The 21972-nt window shown below is 40.6% G+C and overlaps 1 long non-coding RNA gene across 1 annotated transcript; it reads right to left on the bottom strand.

The window, feature by feature from the left end:
* Positions 1 to 883: 883 nt before the first annotated feature.
* On the bottom strand, positions 884 to 3848 carry LOC147418918 (uncharacterized). Its single transcript, XR_015187150.1, has 2 exons — positions 2041 to 3848; positions 884 to 1945 (listed from the first exon to the last, which is right to left on the bottom strand). It is a non-coding gene; the product is annotated as an uncharacterized LOC147418918 (long non-coding RNA).
* Positions 3849 to 21972: the final 18124 nt, after the last annotated feature.

Raw genomic sequence — 21972 nt, 5'->3', positions numbered from 1 at the left:
GATGCGGAGAAGGCATGGGAATTTAACAAGGTGAGATGATGGATTAGGCCTTGTACCCCTGCGTGTGGGATGTTCTCAAAGCATCTTTTTACATCCCTTGAGTAGAATTGTGTTGCATGAGAGGGGAGGTTGAGGATGCAATCGTAAACCGAATCTATAATCCACCAAGACTGTAGATGAAGATGGTGACATATAAGTGCTTTGTTGTTAAGTTTTTTGGCTCGTTCCTTGAGTAGTGGTATATAAGTTTTTAGCAAGCAAGCCATAAGTGTAGAGATTTCTTAGTAGCAACAGGCAGCCCTACATGTAATCCATCTAAAAGAGGCCTTATGCAGTTTGTATATGCCGGTGAGATAGGGGAGGGAGTGGTGTTCTGGAAAAGTGTATTGAGAGAGAAAAGTTAGCACAAGGGAGGTAACCCCCTCAATCCCTAGTGGAGATGGTGTAAAATCGTTGCCTTGTAGGCGTTTTTGGGCTTCAAAAAGAACAAAGGCCTTACAAATGATAATCATATTGTTCGGAGCCTTGTCGATGCAAGTAAGAAAGAATTTGTTCCTTAGTTCTTTAATTTCTCTTGTGAGATCATTATGGATGTGGTGTTGTATTTTAGAAGGGAGGAATTTCCCACAATAAGCTAAGAACACATTAGTTAATTCTCCGTGTGTTAGATCAGAAGGTAGAGTGATGCAACCAGATTTTATGAGATATAAGAGCGCTTGATTTAGCTCCTCAAAAGCTTCTATGAAGTTAGGTGGCTTAGTTGGTATGTGACCAAGACCGTGGCCACAAAGGTGAGCGAGAGTGGTACTCATAAAATAACAAAAGTTCGTGGAAATTACGTGTTGTGCGGTGTTTTCCAAGTTACAAAAGCACTCATGGGGTGTGAGGTGAAAACTTCCTTTGCATTACAGAGCGTTACTTTCAAGGGGGGATCAAAAGCCCAACTAAAAATGCATTCATCCCATAGGGGAGTGGTAGAAATGCCAAGCTAAAAAAAAAACAAGTTAAAGAAAGAGGTGAGATTTTTGATATCAAGCAAGGGGTTGACAAAATGAAGGGGTACAAAGGTTCCCTTCGCCTTGCTCTTGAGGATGAACCGAAAGCATCCATGCACATCTTTGGAAACCTACATTAATCATAAAGGAGGGATTTAGCACTAGTTACACATGCCTGAGTAAAGGCGGTTTTGGTTTTTGGAGTTGGGATGGGGGGTGGGGTAGAAGCTTGTGCAAAGAATGGTGGGAAAGTGGGGGTGGGGTTTTGAGGGGTGCGGCTACTAGCGGTGGAGTTGGCTGGGGAGTCTGTCTTCCATCTTGGAGGTGTAGTAGAGGTATTTGAGCGTTGAGAGGGGAAGTTCCTTTCTCTTCCACGTGCGGTTTGATTCCCTTCTCAACGTGCTTTCTTGGCCGAACGAGTATCATGGGATGCCTTCGAAATTGGAGCAACTGCCGCATTCACAAAAGTATCCACTTCCGAGGATGAACTGCAAGAAGGTGCTTTGTGGCTAAACAAAACAGAATGAGTGATAGCATCTTTTAGCTTTTGCCAGTAGAATACATGGAGGAGGAGAGCTTTAATCACTTCTTGGGCTTCTTTAGCTACCCAACTCATAAAGTCAATAGTAGACCGTTTAAGGTTTGAGCTTGGGAAGAAGCGAGGTAATTGATTGAGAACCAACCATAAAGCATGATCGAACCACAAAACATTGTTGTCCCGGCAATGAACCAGTGTCCAATATGCTCGCAGCCGCACTTAAGAAAAGGTCGGTGCACGTTCCATACTTGTGTAGTATAATTAGTATCTCGGTTTGTGGTAGAGATGACACCCTTGACCCCGACCACGCAACCAAAAGTTGCATTAAAACGACGTGGTTCGAAAATGACATAGAGAAGGGGGTAGCAATTAGAGTGTTTTCAAAGAGGTTGGAGGTATTGCCCTCAAGAATCTGCATAAGACCTTGCTTGACTGGAGTCTTATCATGATTATTAAGTAGAGTAAGGAGAAGATTCTCGGGGAGGGGAGCAAGTAAAGTAAAATTACCGAAGGACCGAGCTTCGTGGTGAGCTTTTCCCAAAAACATTTCCAAAAGCCGGCTCGAGATGAAGGGATCGGTGTAGGTTTCAAAGGGCTTTGTGGTGAGGCTTTGACTTGGTGTAGCAATGGTGAAGTCTTTGTTTGGAAGCATCTGCTCCTCTTCGTCAAGATCCATAGGTAAGAGTGAACTTCCGGTAGCGGTTGGTGGCATTGTGATGATCTCTGAAAAACCATTTAGTAAAGGTCTCTTTCATTGTCGGGCTAGTGGGTCGTTTTGCAGTCGCTTTCCATTACCCTCCATGAATCGTCGCATCAAATTTGGTGCATGCTCGAGCCACTCTTTCCGCTCACGTTCATTTGCATCAATAATTGCGGGCAGATTTGCTGCCAAATCACGTAGGCGGGTAATCGCAACAGGTGGGTTTTCCCGTGCCATGGCATACAAGCGAACCATGCGGGAAGGTCAAGAGTAGATAGGATTGTGGTATCTTCAGCTTGTTAAGAAGGGATGGCACCATCAAGTTCAAACAGAGTGGAGTGAAAGATAGGGTCACTAATACAAAGGAGCAAACCCTGGACAATTAGAGGGGGGGAAATTTTGTGCAGAGTATCCTAGAGCCATAAGGCTCTCATCCCATCGTGCGTAAGCCGCAGCTAGTTGTAAGGCATGGAAAAAAAATACTCATAAGACTCAAAGCTGCAGCTAGTTGTAAGGCATGGAAAAAAATTAAGATGATTCCAATACTCATAAAACTTTGAGTCTGCAAATACAGCAGTTGTGCAAAGATACATAAAAAGTTAAGAAAAGGATTCTTGACTGTATTAGGTGCTAGGCATAATAAGGGGAAATCATGCTTGCAAAAATAAACGTGCAGATAGAGAGAGAGGAACACCGTAGTCATGGCTTTCCTGGCCGCAGGGAGGGGGATGTGTAAAAAGGTTAACCCAGCGGGCGAACAAGCCAAGAGGAGGATGTTCTTACAGGTTTCGATCCATGAAAATCGATCGGCCAGTATGCACTGGGGAAAAAAGGGGGGTAACACCTGCGTGTAGATCCAAAAGGAGGAGGGGCTGTGAGAGTTGCCCGCCATAACCGCCGAAAGCATAGGGGCTGTTGGAATCGAAAAAACAGAACAATGCTGTGTGTGGCTCGGGTGCTCATGTAGATGAAGTCAAGTAGGCAAGGTTGCCTTTTTAAGGCCTTCAAAACCCCAAAAGCATGTGCTGAGCGTTGTAGCGCTGGTTAGCCCGCAGGTTTTCTTATGTGCGTGCAGCAGTAACAGTAAATGGGTGGTTACCTTCCCGTGAGTCACAGCGACAAGACCTGTTGAGCGCTGTAGCGCAGGTTAGCTGGCCAGTTTTCTAGTGTGCGTGGAGACTCGAGAGGTGCAGGACCGAAAGTAGAAGGGCTAACCTTCCTGCTGTAGCGCAGGTTATCAGGCGGTGGATGTCTTGTGTGCGTGCAGCAGGAGAAGTAGAAGGGAGTAAGATGGCACGCATTACTAAGGGAAAAGGGAAGGTTCAGCGAGTGCAGCAAAGCCTGGCTATGGCTAGAGAGCCATTGAACAGGGAAAAACTCCTGGCTTTCTACACCTTGGGAGGAAGAGAGACGAGTCACATGTGTAAAGTGATATTAGGGGAGGTACCCCACTGTTCAGAGAAGTGAAAGGTGATAGTTTCCCAAAAAAAGTTGAACCACAAGTGCGTCCAAAATCCAAAAGGCCAACTGAGATAATTTTTCAAACAGTTGTGTGTGTGCCAAAAAGGTACCCAGCTTTCAAAGGCAAAAATGGTTCTCATCAAAAGGGTGTACCAAAAAGAAGGTGAGGTTCTTTGTAACCGGCCAAACTCTAAGTAAAGGGTAGCTGTAAGTGAAAGTGGAATCTATGACACCAATTTAAGGTGTGAGAAAAAAAGAGAGAGATGTCCTTACAGATAAGAGGTAGCCCTTTTGTTTAAAAAAAGGGGAATAGAATAAAAATACTAGCTAGTGGGGCTAGTAAAGGGCTACTCTGACCACTAGAGAGAGTAGGTTACTAGGAAGTTACAAAATGAAGACACCACTTTAACTATTAAAACACAGAGGTCAAGAATGCTCAAAAAAACTCTTATTGGAAGCCATTATACTTGTTTACAAACAATGGAGAAAGAGAAAAGCTTAAACTTTGGGAGCTTGAGCTAGATTGCAATGTTTTAGCCAAAGGAAGATCCTGTCACCATCACCATCAAAACAAACATAAAAATGTTAGTAAAAAATGGTGGAAGGCTGGTGTCATATGATGATCCTACATGTCATAGATGTCAAGCTAAAAAAGAACAATTAAAAGCAAGGGTAAGCTACAAACCAGAGAGGAAGATTCCATTTGAGCAGAGTGGTGAGAGGGTGTGGTGAGATTTCTCTTTTTTGATAGCTTGTTTGTGAAAAAAATGTCACCTTGAAATGGACAACCAAGCCTCCATATTTATAGGCTAGAGAGAAAGAAGGGTGCAACCTCAAAACAAGGAGAGGGAAGCCCAAAGGGTGCACGGTTAGGGAGAGGTGGAGTGGGGGTAGTGGAGTCTTTTTTATATATAAAAATTGGGGGGTGAGTTTGAAGCAAGAGATACTTCCATCCAAAATCTTGTAACCTTATAAGCTCTTGGTCTAAGCTCTAAGGTGTGCACTAGATTAGCCTTTAGAGGTGGTTTTTGTGCTAGTGTGTGTGTGTGTGTGTGTGAGAGAGAGAGAGAGAGAGAGAGAGAGAGACTCTCACATGCTCCTTTGGCCTACCGCACAGGAGTGGAAAGACACCAGCTAGTTAAGTGGGAGCCAATTGCTCTCAACTACACACTCTAGCACACAAAAATTTGCATTCACATTCAGTTCTCGGATCCACGTCAGCACAGGCTTCAACATCGGCATTTTTGGATCTAGATCTTGACTCCAAATTAACTTTGGATATATGTTTCAACGTTGACTTCAATGGCATTGGAATCGGCATTAGCACCACATCCACTTGCTCCCACACATGAGTCCCTATGCGCACGTTCGAGTCTCTTGAGGGATTGAATTCTTGAGCACATGTGGAGAGCATTGAGGACACTTTTTGGGCCAAGGTTTACTTTTCAAGAAAGAAATCACAAGTGGAGTTTTTCTTGTAGGAACTGCTATTTTATGCATTTGTAGGTGTACTTTTGGCCTCTTTATGCATTTTAGAGAGCAGTTTTCCATTGCCATGTGCATTTTGGTAGTGATGTATGACAGTAGTGGTTTGTTTTGAGATCTAATCTCAATTACTACATGCCTATAATCCATTCAACTTGACACAAGATAGGTTACATGTTTCTTACGGGATACAAGTGCAAGTATTTTCACAAGCACTTTTAGCGATGAGTTTGCAATAGCTTTATAAGTGTGGGACATTATGCATTATCAGATGCATTTTTGTGAGCATATGGAGTGCTATTGACCTCTTTTGAGAGCAAGTATCCCCACAGGGATTTAGTTTATATTGTTTGCATCAATTTGGCACTTGTTTACATGCAAGTCACTCATGTACGTTGAGTTGCAAACACTACCCTTATATATCTTTTGTGGAGATATTCTTTGGTATTTTGGTAGTTTTTTTATCTTTTTGAGACTTGATCCAAAAGATAGTCCTTGTTTTAGATTGGATTGTAGTCATGTCATGTTTGTTAAGCCTTTGGAGGGTTGTAGTGAGGTTTTTTTTTAGATGAGGGATTCTCGTGTTGAGATTCATTCAATGACAAAGGTTTCTTGGAGCACCCTTTTTACAAAGACTTGCCATAGGTACATTTGATTCCGTGTTGGCAATCTATTTGGGTCAGTTTTTATTTGGTTTATGCACAATTTATCCTCTTGTCGATCTATGGTTGATTATATGCACTATTTAAGTTGAGGTTTTACTCCCTATATAGAGGAGACTCTGTCAAATTTTTACCACAAGTCTAGTTTATGCATTGATACCCCCTTTGTGCTGCAATTTCTATTTGGGATTTTGCTTCGTTTATAGAGGAGATTCTCTCAAAATTTTCCCATGATTCTCGCCATAGTTTCTTGGTCTTCTCACCATAATGTTTCACTCTTGTAGTTATGGCTTCTTCTTCTGAGAAAGACATCTACAACATCAACAAGTTTGATGGCACAATTTTTTCTATGGAAAGAGCAGATTTAGGACGTCTTAATCCAAAAAAAGTCAATTAAACCCACTCTTTGAGCACCAAGAGGGCAATGTCTATAGGATGCACAATGGAAAATGCTCGATGCCAAAGCTAAGTCTATTATTTCTCTACAAATTGTAGATTCAATGTACTTCACTATCGTTAGTGAAGCTACTTCTAAAGCCTTATGGGAAAAAAATTGCAATACATGCAAGAGCAAGAATGCAAGTAATAAGGTTTACTTGATGAAGAAGCTATTTGAGCTTTGAATGAATAAAGGCAACACAATTTTTGAATAAATGCATTCAACATACTCTTCAACTAGCCGACATCACAAGAAAACAATTTTAATGAAGAGCTGCACTATATCTTCTTGCCATGCTCTCTATCTTCCTCATGGGACATTTTTTGCATAGCCATAAGAAACTCTGTGCTTGGGGGGGAAATTGGTTTACAATGATGTAGTAGCTAGTATGCTTAGTAAAGAGATTCATAGGATAACTATGGAGCTTCATAAGCAAGGTGAGGCTTATGTTGTTGCTTCACATAGACAAAGGGGTCATAATCAGAATCGAGGAAAAAGTAAAGATCACAAGACTTATCACAACAAGTCTAAAGGATCTATGTGTAACGTTGAGATTTACCATTCCCACAAGAAAGGGCACGTGATGAAGGATTGTAGGATTTTGCAGAGAGACAAGAAAAAGTCTCAAGAAAATAAGAAATGTGGCAGTGATGGCAAGGGCAAAGCAAAGTTAGAAGAAATCAATATGGTCGAGTCTACTAAGACTCTAGATATCCCTAAGACGGTTGGTGCTTCATATGTTTTGGATTTTACTTTGAACACTAATGCAGATGAACTCGTTGCAGAAGATGCCACTAATACACAAAATATAGATTGGTGTTCTTGTATCCACTCTCACAAGAGTGAGATTAATGTATGCTCATAGTTGCTAGAGGTTACATATTACTTCGATTGTGAGTCTACTACTTATAGGTCACAAGTAGTCACAAACTTTGCAAGTTCAAGGTACATTTGGCAATTGAGACTTGCATTAGTGTGACAATTGCAAAGCACCTGTGGTTACACTACTGTAGGGGATTCTATGCATTGATGCACTTGAGAACTATGAGTGTTGGTCAGCTCCTTTGAGAGCGTTTTATCCTTGCAAGAATCTTCTTTCAACCTAGGTTTAGTGCACCTATTTTTGGCATTGGTTTATGCACATTGCCCATATCTCTTGTTTATGCTTTGATAGCACGTATTTGTTAAGATTTCTCTCCGGATATAGGGAAAGATCTGTTGGTTTTTTTTTCCAAGATTCACCATTATTTTTGTTATATTGGTCGAGTTGATATCCCATATTGGCATTCACTTATGGCAAATGATATGCTTGACAATTTTGAGTCCACGACAATGAATCATGTGAGGTAGTAGTCACGTTCATGTCAACACTTGAGATGGTGGCATTGTGGCTACACATGGAACATTAGACAATGTTGCTTTAGATGCATGAGACAGCATAGGAGATGCATGTAAGATGCAGATACAGCTTTGAAACTCTTTAGAGAGATAGTTGCAGGTGGCATATGCCACTGACAATGATGTCATGCCTATCTCTAGTATATCTCTTGCAAATATGTATATGGATAGCACACTTTCTCCACAGTGGTTACTAGATGGTGATGCTTCTTTCCATGTCACAGCATGTTGTGAGTGGTCTAGTGGTGGGAGACTTGGTTGTTTGTGACTCACAAATGGTTCTACAAGAGTGACATAAAGGGCATAGGAGACATATGTTTGTCATTTCCCATCAGCACATCCTACATACTTTGTCAAGTGCAATATGTTCATCGTTCAAGAAAAAGTTTGATCTCAGTGAGACAGTGGATGTCAAGTACTACTTAGAGAGCACTCTTTCCAAATGCATTACAATTCTCTAGTTATTGCAAGAGGAGCCAAGGTTGTCTTGGTCTAGCCAATGTGTTGCGATTCTCCAACTGTTGCAAGAGGAGCCAAGATTGTCTTGGTCTAGCCAATGCATTGCGATTCTCTAGTTATTGATTGCAAGAGGAGCCAAGATTGGCTTGATCTAGCCTATGCCTGTATTTGAGGTACGAGTGTTAGGAAATATGACATAGCTAAGTAGATAATTGAGTAGATTACTTAGTGGAGAGAGATAATTTTCACACACAAGAGATTATAGAGTAGAGAGAGTGAGAAGTACACACAATATACGTGGTTCACCCAATGTGGGCTACATCCACGGGAAAGCAGCCACTTAATGGCTTTAGTACTTCAAACAAAAAGTAGGTTACAAATGGATTATACCCTTAATAGAGCTCCTGCCTTGCTTCACTTTCACCACCTCACACCCACCTTGTTGCATCAACTTCACACTGTGAAATGTGTGTAGAAATGGCCTCCTTTTATAGGCCAATAGGGCCGCCCTCTCTCATGAGAGGCAGTCATGTGTAGCCGTCCTTGTGTAGATAAGTCCAAATCGGACCCTCCAATCCACCCATGTGTGGCCGTCCTTGAGAAGACAAGTTCGCCTTTGAATTCGGCCATCAACCATTGACTACGGGCCAACCAACCGGTCATTTTCCGACCATTTTCTGGCCGTCGTCCAGCCATAATATTCCGACGAAAAGGAATATTCTGGCTCGAGACTGGTCGTGAAAATTTTGGTTTTCGGCGAGTGATTTTTATTCACGCACGATGGCTTCTCCTCATAATGGGGGCTTTACAAATGTGCGTTTTTACCACAGAAAATTACAAGGGGTAAATCAGGCTCCATACTTAACAATCTCCCACTTGGAGACTGATCTCCAAACCAAACCTGTGACTGCTTTCCATCCTGGCTTCTTATCCTTGAATGCCGATTGAAGATGAGAAAAAGCTCAACTTCTCCTTGTTGACCACCTTTTTAAACATATTTGCAAAATTTTCACTTGTATGCACCTTTCCTAGCTTTAGTTATCCCTCTTCCAAAAGAGTGCGTATGAAGTGATATCTCACCTCAATGTTCTTTGTCCTTGAATGAAAGGCTGAGTTCTTTGCAAGATGGATAGCGCTTTGTCTATCACTATACAAGACACAATTGTCTTGTTTGAATCCAAGCTCTTCTAAGAATCTGTGAAGCCATAGAATTTCTTTGCTTACCTCCATCATTGCTACATACTCTGCTTCCGTGGTAGAAAGTGAGACCACTTTCTGTAGCTTTGAAGCCCAGCTTATTGTTGTGCCTCCAATCGTGAAGCCATAGTTAGTAGTGCTCCTTTAAGTATGTTTGTCACCTGCCATATCTGCATCAGCATACCCTTTTAGAAAAATATCAGTTCCTCCAAAATTCAAAGCATTTGTTGTTGTCCCTTTTAGATACCTAACTATCCACTTCACAGCTTGCCAGCGCTCTTTACGTGGGTTGTCCATGAACCTACTTATAGATCCCACTGCATGTGCAATGTCTGGCCTTGTCCAGACCATAGCATACAGAAGAGAACCTACCACTGCAGCATATAGAACTTTAGACATGTAGGCTATCTCCTCTTGTGTCTTTTGACATATATCCTTGGTTAGTTTAAAGTGACCATCCAAAGGTTTAGAAACCATTTTTTCATTTTGCATTGCAAACCTTTCTAGTACCTTCTTGATGTAATCCTCTTGAGATAGCTTTATTGTCTTCTTCGTCCTTTCCCTTGATATCTTCATACCAAGTATCCTCTTTGCAGCACCTAAATTTTTCATTGAAAAATATTTAGATAGTTCTTCTTTTAGGTCTTTGATGCCCTGCATGTTAGCACTTGCAATCAGCATGTCATCAACATACAACATTAGGTCGATGAACTTCCTTCCCACCTCCCAAATTCTTCGTGTAGACGCGATGATCTGAGTTGCATCTTCTGAATCCATGATCTAACATTTACTAGGCGTGGATATTCATCTTGCTCAAAAGCATAAGCTTGTGCAATCAGGGAGACAATCTCTATCGAGTAGAGAGAACTCGTGGTCAATAGACGTATCGGTCATTATAATTCCTCAAAATTTTCCTCACACACTAGTTTAGCTACCAAACCCCATTCAGAGGTAAGCATAGGGTAGATCATGTGAAACACTTGAGAAAAGTAAAGAGGGTATCTCTCATTAAGTGTAGAAGTGGATAACTGTGATGAACTATCCATATTTGTGAACACAGATAGATTTTGAATAGGTTTGAGTACTTCTAGGGTGTTTGTGTGCATGATGTGACATTGTGAGTTTTGTGGGTTTTTGATGTCTTATTCTTGTTGTGGATGGCTCTTGCTCCTTTACTCTTTTGTTTTCTGTTTTATTTACTTTTTTGGCTAGTCAAGATAAGGATATATATATATCCTTAGATTTGGAGGTTAATAGGTCAAGTAAGGAAGGATCCAATGTGCCGTGCCTAAGTGTTGGGTGGTTGGAGACTAACCAAAAACTAACAATGATCATTCATTCTACATGAAACAATAAGAACTCATAACCCTAAACACTATTGTGTTTGGAGTCCACCCAAACCTGTGTCTCATCTCTTCTTCTCTCTTATCCATTGCTTCACACATACACACGCTCTTGCTCACGTACTTCAAAGCTCGAGAATCGGAGAGCACCATTGGAGCTCAGTAGGGAAGCAGGTGGGGAAGCAGCAAAAACTGCAACACATTTTTGTAGGTCTATTTTGGGCACGTCAAAAGGTTTGCATTCATGCCAATTTTCATTGAGTTTAATCGATTTTTTGTCCACGGGGAAGCAGCAAAAACTGCAACACATTTTTGCAGGTCTATTTTGGCACGTCAAAAGGTTTGCATTCATGCCAATTTTCATAGAGTTTAATCAATTTTTTGTCCTCTTCAACTTTGCAGAATAAATTTTTCTCAAAATATTCACCATTTTTGAGATAAGTCACTCAGACTGCCTGTGGTCATGAAGGATAAGCTCCAAATTTTACAAACCAAATTTCTCTTTGTTGGATGGCATTTTAGGGGCCATAATACAACAGTTATAAACTGCATTGATATGTGTTACTGTTGTCATAACAAAAAGTGGAATCTAGGGAAAGCAATTGCACCATGTTTGCAAGTTTTTTCTTACCCTAGGTAACAATTTTTTACTTGGTACAATCCTTTTTGCAATGACCCCTTCCCAAGCAATTAAAACATAGATTATCTTTCTATTTTCTTTTTCAAATTCCTCACTTGACAGATGGCCTCTAGGCCCATTGGGCTTCTTTGAGCATTAGACAAGGGTATCACAAATTTCTCTTATTATGAGTAAAAGATGCACGTGCATTCAAAGTGTGAGTCATATTTGTGTTATGCAATGCTTTTTTATCTGCATCATCATGAATATGAGCCTCCACAATAGCTTCCTCAAGTATCTTGGCATCCTAGGTTCTTAAGCTTAGAAGTTAACACAAGGATGAACCCATGTACCTGGTGGAAGGCGTCTAAACCCTATAGGTTGAGGATAACATCTCTAGCGGTTATAGAAAAGGGTTTCTGTGTTTGATGTAAGATTTTATGAGGTTTATGTATTGTGATGCAAATATAAAAAGCCTATTGTTGAGGGTCGTGTTAAGGTTTAATTGAGCTAGGAAATTCTCAAATATGAAGATCCTTTTGGTGATACAGGTTTTGAAGGGAGCCCTCAACATCTCCATAGTTTCTGCATCGACATAGGATGTATGTTTATGCGGGTAGTGCAGAATTGGTGTGCATCTATTGACCCACCATTGTTGGCATTGTTGTCATCTTTATGCGTATGCGTTTAACAATGTGCAATTGGTCAGAGACACTTTTCTAGAGTTGAAGACAGTGACAGTGATAGTTTTTTTAGATTCTATCTTGCCAATTTAGCCACTTGGATCAGCGTTTTAGTCATTGTACACATTTGTTTTGGGTTTGGATTCAGAAGTCAGTTTTGCAGGGGAGACTCTGTCAAAATTTTTTAGGTTTTCTATCATCTTGTTTAGTGCAACATATCTACCGCTTTTGTTCCTTGTCGAGTGATGGCTTCATCATCAGAGAACTCTTTGTTCAACATTGAGAAGTTAGATGGCATTAACTTCCCATTTTGGAAGGAACAAATTTACAATGTCTTGATACAGAAGAAGCAGATTTGATTGGCAGGAGTTGGATGAGCTTGCTAGGTCCACCATCATGGTGACTTTGTAAAAGAATGTATACTTCAATGTGAACATGGAAAAGACTAGCTATGAGTTGTGGAAGAAGTTATGTGACCTATACGAGAAGCAAAGTGCAGTGTCACAGGTTTATTGGCTGAAAAAGTTAGCAGATTTGAAGATGCATGAGGCCACCGACCAACAGGATGTAGACAAGGACCATATTGACAAGGACCAGCAGGATATAAACAAAAGTCAACAAGTTGGAGACAAGGACCAGCAGGATGGGGGCAAGGACCAGAAGGGGGGAGTAGATGATGACAAGTCGCTACAAGAGAAGAAGGATGGAGACAAGGATCCCATTATAGAGGACCCAAAGGTGGACACGGGTGGGAATAAAGTGTTAAACGAAGAGGACCCAAAGGTGGATGATACCGGTGTGAGCAAGGAGCTGCTTGAGGAATTCTTACCTCTTGATGATGCAATGCACAAGGCCCAGTTTCTGGGAGACAAGGACCCCCTATAGGGGTTGATGTTAATGAGCATACAACAGGTGATGATGACGCTCCTCTAGCAGATATATTTTGTATCAAAAAGAGCAATCTTTACCTTGATAATAAACTTGGATGATATTTACCATCTTCCCTCTTTTGGACACCCTGAGAGAGGGAAAACGGAAAAAAAAGCCTCCAAAAATGTTGTGTCCTCTCAAAGGCTTTTTTTGTCATTTTTCCCTCTCTAGGTGTCCAAAAGAGACGACTTAGGAGTGGATCGTAGGGTTTTTGGGCCCTTCCGGATGCACTAATTGGTCAACACCATATTTTGAGCCACATTACTATTATAAAAAAAATTGGTTAATTTTAGTACCTTGTTTAAAGAAGTTCAAGGGTACTCTAATTTTGTGCATAAAGGACACCCTTTGCTAAAAACAATCTTTATCCTGATAATAAACTTGGATGATATTGACCATCTTCTATATCTGTATATGAAAGACAAGTATTCTTCTAAATTATATGCTTCTTTTTACTTATACTATGGTTGATGAAATGGAGGGAAAGTCATCAATGGCAAGGATCAAGCAACTCCTAGGAAGGTTCCTAAAGAGGAGAGGAAGAACGAGGAGCTACATGGTGAATCAAAAGCAAACCAAGTAGAGAGCTCAAAGCAAAAATAAAAACCTATTTCTTAAGGAAGGAATTAATACCAAGATTCCACTTCATTCTCTTTCACAGAAGAGAAGATTTTTTCAAAGAGTGATATGCTTCAGAGAGAACAGGAGAGCACAGAAGGCTCTCATTGTGGCAATTCTTAGGCTTCCTTTTTAGACATGATACAGAACAACTCAATATAGATATGAGGTGGAACATTTTTAAAAGAGCACATAACATATTGTAAAGAATTTACAATATCTCTTTGTGAAAATCAACATTTTGTATAGCTATAAACGGGCTATAAACCCCTTGTAAAATCAAACATTTTGATTATAAATTAAATAAATACAAGTAAATTTAACCAGAGACTTCCATTTTTATAATTTCATTGTCTTCAAGTCAAGTGTGGCTTCCAATATAGTCTTTCAATTTTTGTTGCAATTGTGACAGTCCTTGGATATGTCTCTGCATGTTTAGTCCCATATAATTTTTTTGAAATTAGCATGTCAAGCCCCAAAGCATAATCCATGCCATCTTCTAGATCTACACCTGGAGGGCTTAAAAGTTGAGATGATGAAAATTGGCTCAAAGTATGTCTCTACCTTCTCTTCTACTTCCTCCTCCTCCTCTATGGTCTTCTACTTATCCTCTTTTCTCTTTTTCTTCTTCTCCTTGTTCTTGCTCATAGGAAATGAGGAAGAGGAGCATGTATCCTTACCCATATTTGTATCTGTATTGCCCATTGTAAGTGTGTATGGGGCGAGGTTGCATTAGATAAACTTTCTCAAATATGTCACCATCCAAGAAAGCAGTAACAACCTATGATTTATGTACATCTTGACCAAAATGAGTTTCCAATGCACATAGAAAATGTGCAATAGTCATACAACAAGTAGGAGCAAAAGTCTCTTCATAATGATCTTCGACTCCAGTTCTTTACGCAGCAATGAAATTTTAGCCTCATCGTGACGTGCATAATGATCAGCCTGAATATCCCAAGCCTATTTTGCAGATTTAGCTGAACGAATGTGAGTAATATTGCAATTCACAGATAATACAATCAATGCATGAGCTTGCATATCTCTTACATCGCAATGAACGTGCTCAACCGTAGGCAAAACAGCTTTAGCAACAGCAATCCTGCCATTAAAACCTGCAACATCCTCAACGTCGTCTGTATCCACAAAACCAGGACGTACATCAATGCCATGCACAAGATTCTAGACACCCTTTGACACAAGAACATGTTGCATCATGTAAGCCCACATTGGGTAATTATCCTTATCCAATCTATCCTTAGCACAACAAACATCTTGAACACATTTGTGTTGTTGTCAGCCATGGCGAATGCCTGCACCAAATGTGAAAAATGTCCGAAAAGAGGAGAAACAAGGTGGGACTAATGTGTGCTACATAGCACAACCCAAAGAAGACTGTAAGGGACCTATTATGCCAAAAATGGCACTAACAAAAAATTTGCACAAAATGACAAAATAGCATGCACAACACTGTCTGTAGTGGAAACGAAGCCCGAAATGCGCCCAAATTAAAAATATGAGCAGACCACGCTCCTTGAGCTTACACGAAGTATTTGTCGACCTACAGATGCTCACCAAAGCTCACTAAAAGCGTAGAAAGTGAGCAGGCGTGTGCTGCCGACGAAGCTCGAGAGGATGCAACCTACTCTGATACCAATTGTTGGAAATAGGGTTGCAGGGAAACACACACAGCTTGGAGAAGATGAAGGAAGCTCAATGCACACAATAGAGAGTGTTTTACTTAGTGTGCAATGGAAAGATAGATTAGTGCTAGAGTGATGGGCGTGTATAAATGCACGAGAAAAAAACCTCCTAGTGAGGGAAAAAATGCCCCGACGGTATTAAGTTTGTTCACACACATCACTACCACATGAATGATGATTACATGAAATGAATCACTTAAATTTTGTTACGTTTACATGGATTGGGTAGGTACTATGTTTGCTTCCAAAAAATCACTCGGCGTTCGACACAAGACCTCCCTACCTAGTTTCCATACATAAGGAATCACAATGGCCCTTCTTATAGAGGGTTCTCCTTTTCAAGAAGGCCCTCCATATTTGATCACGTCTAGCAGATCTATGGGTTTACAATCATTACACTAGCAAATGCTACCTTCATTGGAGTATTAATGAATTCTATTGATTCACCTCTTTATCTTGTACATTGTGAATTTATGGTGAAATATCATAAGTGTGAGAAAATATGAATTGTCATTCATTATTATTTTTTACTTTTTGTTTCGTAAAATCAACATACTCTAACCGGGTGTTGCGAGGAAGGGGGCCCGGGGGGGGGGGGGGGGGGGGGGGGGGGTGATTAAATCACATTATATTTCTCCTCCTCAATGTTCTCTTGGTCTCCATACTGGTACAAGATGTGTTTGGTCCCTGTTTGGTTGATTTGCGCGCCCTTGTGGCCACCCTTTTTTGCCCCCAAAAACACATCATGTAGCCAGCATGCAAAGTTCATATTCTTAGGTTGTATTGTCACTCTCTTACCATGCATTGTTCAGAGACTGGTTTGCTCAAGCATAGAGATGATGTGTGCCTTGACAACTTGTTGAATAGCCTCTAATGCCATGGCTTGTATTCATTGATTTTCATAAATTTGAAGTATTTCAAAACTCAATTGTGTGGGCAAAGGGGGCTCAATGAATAAGAGCCTCCGTTGTCTTTTGATAGTGGCGGACTTTTGCAAAGGCTCTTGCGACCTTGCGACGCTAAGATTGTTGAGGGGTCACTTGCACATTGTGTGGTGGGTGGCACTTTGGCATTTTGAAGAACTTTGATTTACAACAATTAACATGATTTTTCGTCTCCATCGGAACCTCCTCGTCCTTCTCACCCCTTGCCTCTCCCTGTGGGTCTTAATGTGTGGGCAGAGCTCCCATCCTGCGGAGCAATCTTTTGCATGCCACTAGCACTCAGTGTATGAGTGGTATTTTTGTATGCTACCATGGTGGCTCCGCCTTTGACTCATTGTCAATTTAAACAACTCATGGTTCAACCCTCCTGCTTGCACCTAGTGCCATGGTGGTTCATTAGAATGTGTGTTGGTTCGTGATCCCTCTTCCTCCTCTCTTCATCATTGGGCTTTGCCCACCTTTCTTCGTTTGGGCTCTTATTGTTGCTGCGATGAGCTCTCTCCTTGACTACCATGCCCAAAAGTAGATGACGAGCACAATGAACATTTCTACGTCCATGGACATTTGTGCATGTTGTCCACCCATGCGGTTTTTTGCAACCTTGGAGAGTCTTTGTATTGGTAGGGAATGCTCCTTGGTGATTTGCTTTTTGCATGCCATGGTGTGTGATGGGAGCCCACCTATGAGAATAAGAGAATAAACAAGTGAAAATGGAGTGGAGCTTATATTTATAAGGGCCTAATTTCAATAGAGCCCTAAGTTATATTTATATAAGCTTTTATTTTTCAAAGTGGTGCTTCCCACATCCAAACTTTAATCAAAGTAAATCTACATACATGGAGGAGTTACTAGAGCTTGAGTCCACCATGATCCTCGCCACACCTTGTGTTGGCGGCATACTATATGGTTGGCAGGGCCTTGTGACATTCGCCGCTTGTGTTTGATTTTTGATGACACATTTTTTGCAATGTGGCAGGTATTTTCAAAGTACACTTGCGCATCAGAAATGCTTGTCAAGCGAAGCATAGTTGTGCATAAAAAATCTGCATATGCAAACAAAATATGATGATTACAAAGTAGAGCAATGCATATTAAAAAATGAAAAACCTCTCTGAATATTTGTAATGTGTGATGTGGTTTACCATGTAATGTGTGATGTTCTCACCTCAAGCTAAACTGAAGACCTTCGTGGAGTCCATCAACATCACTTGAAATGATTGGTGTTGCTACTCTCTTGTGCTCGTAAGACCCATCAGCTCGTGAGACCCATTAGCTTGATCATTTTGTCAAAGGTTTCCCCGACTTACTTGAACTTGTTTACAACCTCGACATTTGAGTCATTTTCAGTTGTGTCTTTGCATAATTCCTTCCTCCAAAGCTCCCAAAGGTTAGTTGCATTGTGGTTGGAACTATTTTGAGCTTCATCTTCGTATGTTTTGCTCGGATTAGCTTTCTTTCAAATAGTGTTTTGTTTTCTATCCACCCATGCACTATCTTGTAAGCCTTGCTTGTTTTATTTGCACCAACAATTGATACATTTTCATCGTAACATTCAATTGAGTTGAAACAATCCTCCACCTTAGTGATCTCATCCTGGGACCTTTGCAAAGGCTTTGTTTTGAAAGCATGTTCAATGTGGAGCTTTGATAGCCTATCAAAAATGCGCATGACGGCATACAATCTACAAAAATACAAAATCGTCAGCATCCTCTACTCCATCCTCTTGCCGTGGAAGCCTTGGACCACTCTTTGTAGAGATCTTTTGTTTATTTTGTTTACTTGGATTGTACCCCTATATGCAAAATGAAAAAGAATAAAGAGAAGAAGCCCCATGTTTTAGCCAAGCAAACACATTCTAGTTTTTAAATCTCCGTCTAAGTGCCACTTCACGTCAAAGCTACCTAAAGATTCAACCTCCAGCTTCTAACCCGCAAGTTGGGAGAGCATTATTTTTGTGATCCATGAAGTTTCCTCAAAAACCCATGAAAGTATTCGACTAGTCTCTTTGCACATCTCAATGGCAACCACCCACTATATATCCTTTTCCGATTGCACACTAAAGGGTAAGGTGAGAGATTGCTTGATTAAATTCCTTTGCCTTCTTTGCAGTAGGGCTTCATTCTTAGAGTGGGGTGACGCTCAACCTCTCAAGCCTTCGATCTTTCATTATCCGTCTGGAGAGTTAGCAAAAAGGTGACATTTGTACCAATCACCGCATAACATGTAGGGAAAAGACCTTAACTATCACAATCCATCTTTACAAGAATAACCAAAATAAAAAATTCAGACACATTACCTTCTGGAGGTAGCTCAAAATTAAAGCATAGCTTGAAGCCTTCTGAAGTCCATAAATATGTTGTTTCACATTGTATAAGAAAACATCTTCTCTAAAGATCTTGAGCAGATTTGTTTACCCTTTCCCATGGTCTTTGACATGCATGCAACGAAGAGCCAAGCAGAAATCGTTTTCTTCATGTGTAGGTATGCCTCAATGTTAGAGAGCACATCTTCATTTGTGGTCTTTTTTGCAAGGTTAACTTTGGACAGAACTGAAAATAGATTCTCAACAATGCTTCACTCCTTTAAGACATCCTTAAGTGATTAAAAATTAGCCTTGTAGGCCTTATTGTTGATCTTGGTTTCATCACATGCATGTTGCACTTCACCTTCACTAACCACATTTGCCAACTTACACGTCAACTCCTTGGTGAAGCTGAAGAAAAGAGAGGCTCAAGTGTCGTTACTTAATGTGCAAGTAGAAAGATAAGAGATATCCTAGGGCTATGAGCATATATACAACTTGGGAAAAAGATTTTGTAATGAGAAAAGAATAGCTCAAGGCTTCTTTAAGTTGTTTACATACATCACTACTTATCACCGTATCAAGTGCCCCCATGGAGTATGGTCCATATAAAAATCTCTAATTTTAAACTATTACAAATAATGTTGTAAAGATTAAGGGAACAAGGGCATTCACGGAGCTAATTTTTAATAGGCTTCTCTAGCTTTTGTTTTAAGCCGGATAGAATGTAGATTTAGAAAGTTTTTTTTCCTCACTACATTTTTAAAAGTAAAGGGAGAAAAGTGAGTGTGGCATTAACATGTATCCTCCTCCCACCCTCCCCCCCCCCCCCCCCCCCCCCCCCCACCCCCACTTCCTTTTCTTTCCTTTCTCCTCTCTTCCCTCTATGCTTCTTTAGGATCAATTGCTATGGTACTCAATGATATCACAAACCTTGTCCATGTACAGCACAAGTTTACATATTCCCTTGCGCAAGGAGTTTGCACAGAAAGCCGCATGTGTGGGTGGACAAAGATTGTCACACAAGAACGTTATCCCGATGGTGACACGAATGTCAACCTTTGGGTGGATAGCTATTTGTACTTGTATGGTTTTGCCAACTACTTCCATCCAACATTCAATAGCCTTTGTGTATTTCTTCAATATGTTGGGAGAGGGAAAACAAGCTTGTTAGGTTATTGCAAGCGGTTATCTATGGGTGCCAGTGATTCTTTACATTGATGGATATACCAATGTGAAGCACTTCATCATAACTCAGTTGTATTTATTTTTTTAAATGCCTCTTTGGAGAGAGAGGTTGTTGCAACTCTCCAACAAGAAATGCAGGAGAAGAAACATTTCAAAGATTGGCAACACCATGACGTAGTTGAAAGAAACACCCCTTGGTGCAAGAGAACATAACTGTACATAAGGATTTGTTAAACACTTGCACATGGGGCGGAGCATGAAAACGATGAGAACGATGAGTAACGGTCACAAAGTGATTCGTTCTTCGCTTGCTTTTACGTCTCTACTTCACACTAACCACTCACATTTAATATGTTGCAAGCCAAGAAATTTATTCAAGAAGCATGTTGTGGATTGAGGCAAAAAGATCGAGTCAACCTTCTCACTTTTTGTTTCAATACATGTGGTGTGATTTTCATTTTGCACTCACTTGGTGTGTGCACATTCTTGCAACATGCCAAAAAGACATGTAAAAGACAAAATTAGAGGCTCACAAAATTCAAAAGGACATAAGGATGGAACTCATGATTAACCTATTTATTGACAAGTATATCCATTTTTTTATAGAGTTAGACCACCTACAACGTAAAGATACTTGCAGTCTATCCATTTCTACGGAGTTATGCCACCTACAACATGAATATGCTTGTAGTATTACAGGACCATCCTATAGACCCTCTAGAGGTGCAATTAGCAAGTTGTCAAGCCATAAAATAGAGCTAGAACCCCTAGTTAGTAATAATCCCTCTCCTCCTCTCAAGTACCTCCCCTCAATTACCTGGGAAAATCTTTTACCTCTAAAAAAGGCGGTGGAAGCACCATACTCTACATGAGACAAGGGACCAATGATCATTTCAAAATCAATGTCTACAACCTTGCACTATGCATGCCATATACTTGCCAACCCTTCATAATAACAAGGGCCTTTTATTAAGGTCTATGGGGTGGCACTCTTAGCTAGCTTACTTTGCTTCTATTCTTTCATTGCCTCCTATGTGACAAAAGCTGGTCTCCTTGTGTTTCATAGTACTGTATTGCAAGAGTAAAGATTGCTAACAATGCACAAGTCATGCAAGCACTACGTTTGCAAAAGAATGTCTCCAAAGGAAAATGTGCTCTTTCATTCTTTTTAGCAATCAAAGCCAAAGCTTTTATATTATTAGAAAGAGAATAGGGTGTATAACAATAAAACGTAGCCAAATACAATCATGGATATCCCTTGAGGTAGATCTTACAATGTTTTAACTCTTACTTTTGTGTGGAGTTCCTCCTGCACCTTGAATCTTGGGGAAGTAGCCTACTTGTCTCGAATGTGTCAGCAATAGTGAAAATCTATTTGAGCAAGCATCTTTACAAGTATCCGATGCTTCCACTATTGACCGATGTACTCTGTGAACGATGTGAGCCCATTCCTTTCCCTCTTCAATTTCGATGGCTTTGTCTAAAGTACACAAACATGCAAACTTGTTGCCTCCTTTCATTTTCCTTCGGAAGCTTTGATGAACCAATCTTGAGCTCTTTGAGCTCCTTAGCCTTGGGGGGAAAGGGGAAAGTCGAGCTCTTTAAGATCTCTTCCTTTTCTAGACCCTGATAAAATGATCCCAAGTTCTTCAAGATACCAATAGCTATAAGTTGAGTCTACCACCTCGACTATTGTGATTGAGAATTTTGTCATGCAAATTTGACGGAATGGGAACATTGTTGAGGGTACCACCTAAGGGTAAGCTACTACTGTGATCTCTCTCAAAACCTCCGCAAGACGATGGCTATAATGAACTGGTGGTTTTTGAGAGGACGGTTGGGAAGCTGCACGCCCACTAGGAAGAGAGTGCTATTCGTAACAAGGGAGATGGTTGGAGATGTGCATGGAGGGCCACCCCAAACATCCATTGCACACAACCCAGAAAACCTTAACACCATGTTGCAAGTCTTGAAACAAAATTTAAAGAGTACTCAGGAAAACCTGGATGGTGTTAACCTCCAGAGAGAGAGAGAGAGAGAGAGAGAGAGACTTATATTGTCATAGGAACAATCCCAAGAGACCTCAAAGATCTATCGGAGAAGTCTTGAACTCAATCCCCATTAGCAAGTTGGCCTTTTACTCTGTGTGTGTGTGTGTGTGTGTGTGTGTGTGTGTGTGTGTGTGTGTGTGTGAGAGAGAGAGAGAGAGAGAGAGGCCTCTCAACACTGCAAAAGGGTTGGTATTCGCTAAAATGGTGGCCACCTTATAGATTTATTGGATCTGCTATATTATAATTGGAAAAAAATA

Source organism: Adiantum capillus-veneris, chromosome 29 (assembly GCF_014529385.1).
Source record: "Adiantum capillus-veneris isolate H3 chromosome 29, ASM1452938v2, whole genome shotgun sequence".
NCBI classification, from domain to species: domain Eukaryota; kingdom Viridiplantae; phylum Streptophyta; class Polypodiopsida; order Polypodiales; family Pteridaceae; genus Adiantum; species Adiantum capillus-veneris.
This window is presented reverse-complemented; position numbering and strand designations above follow the sequence as displayed.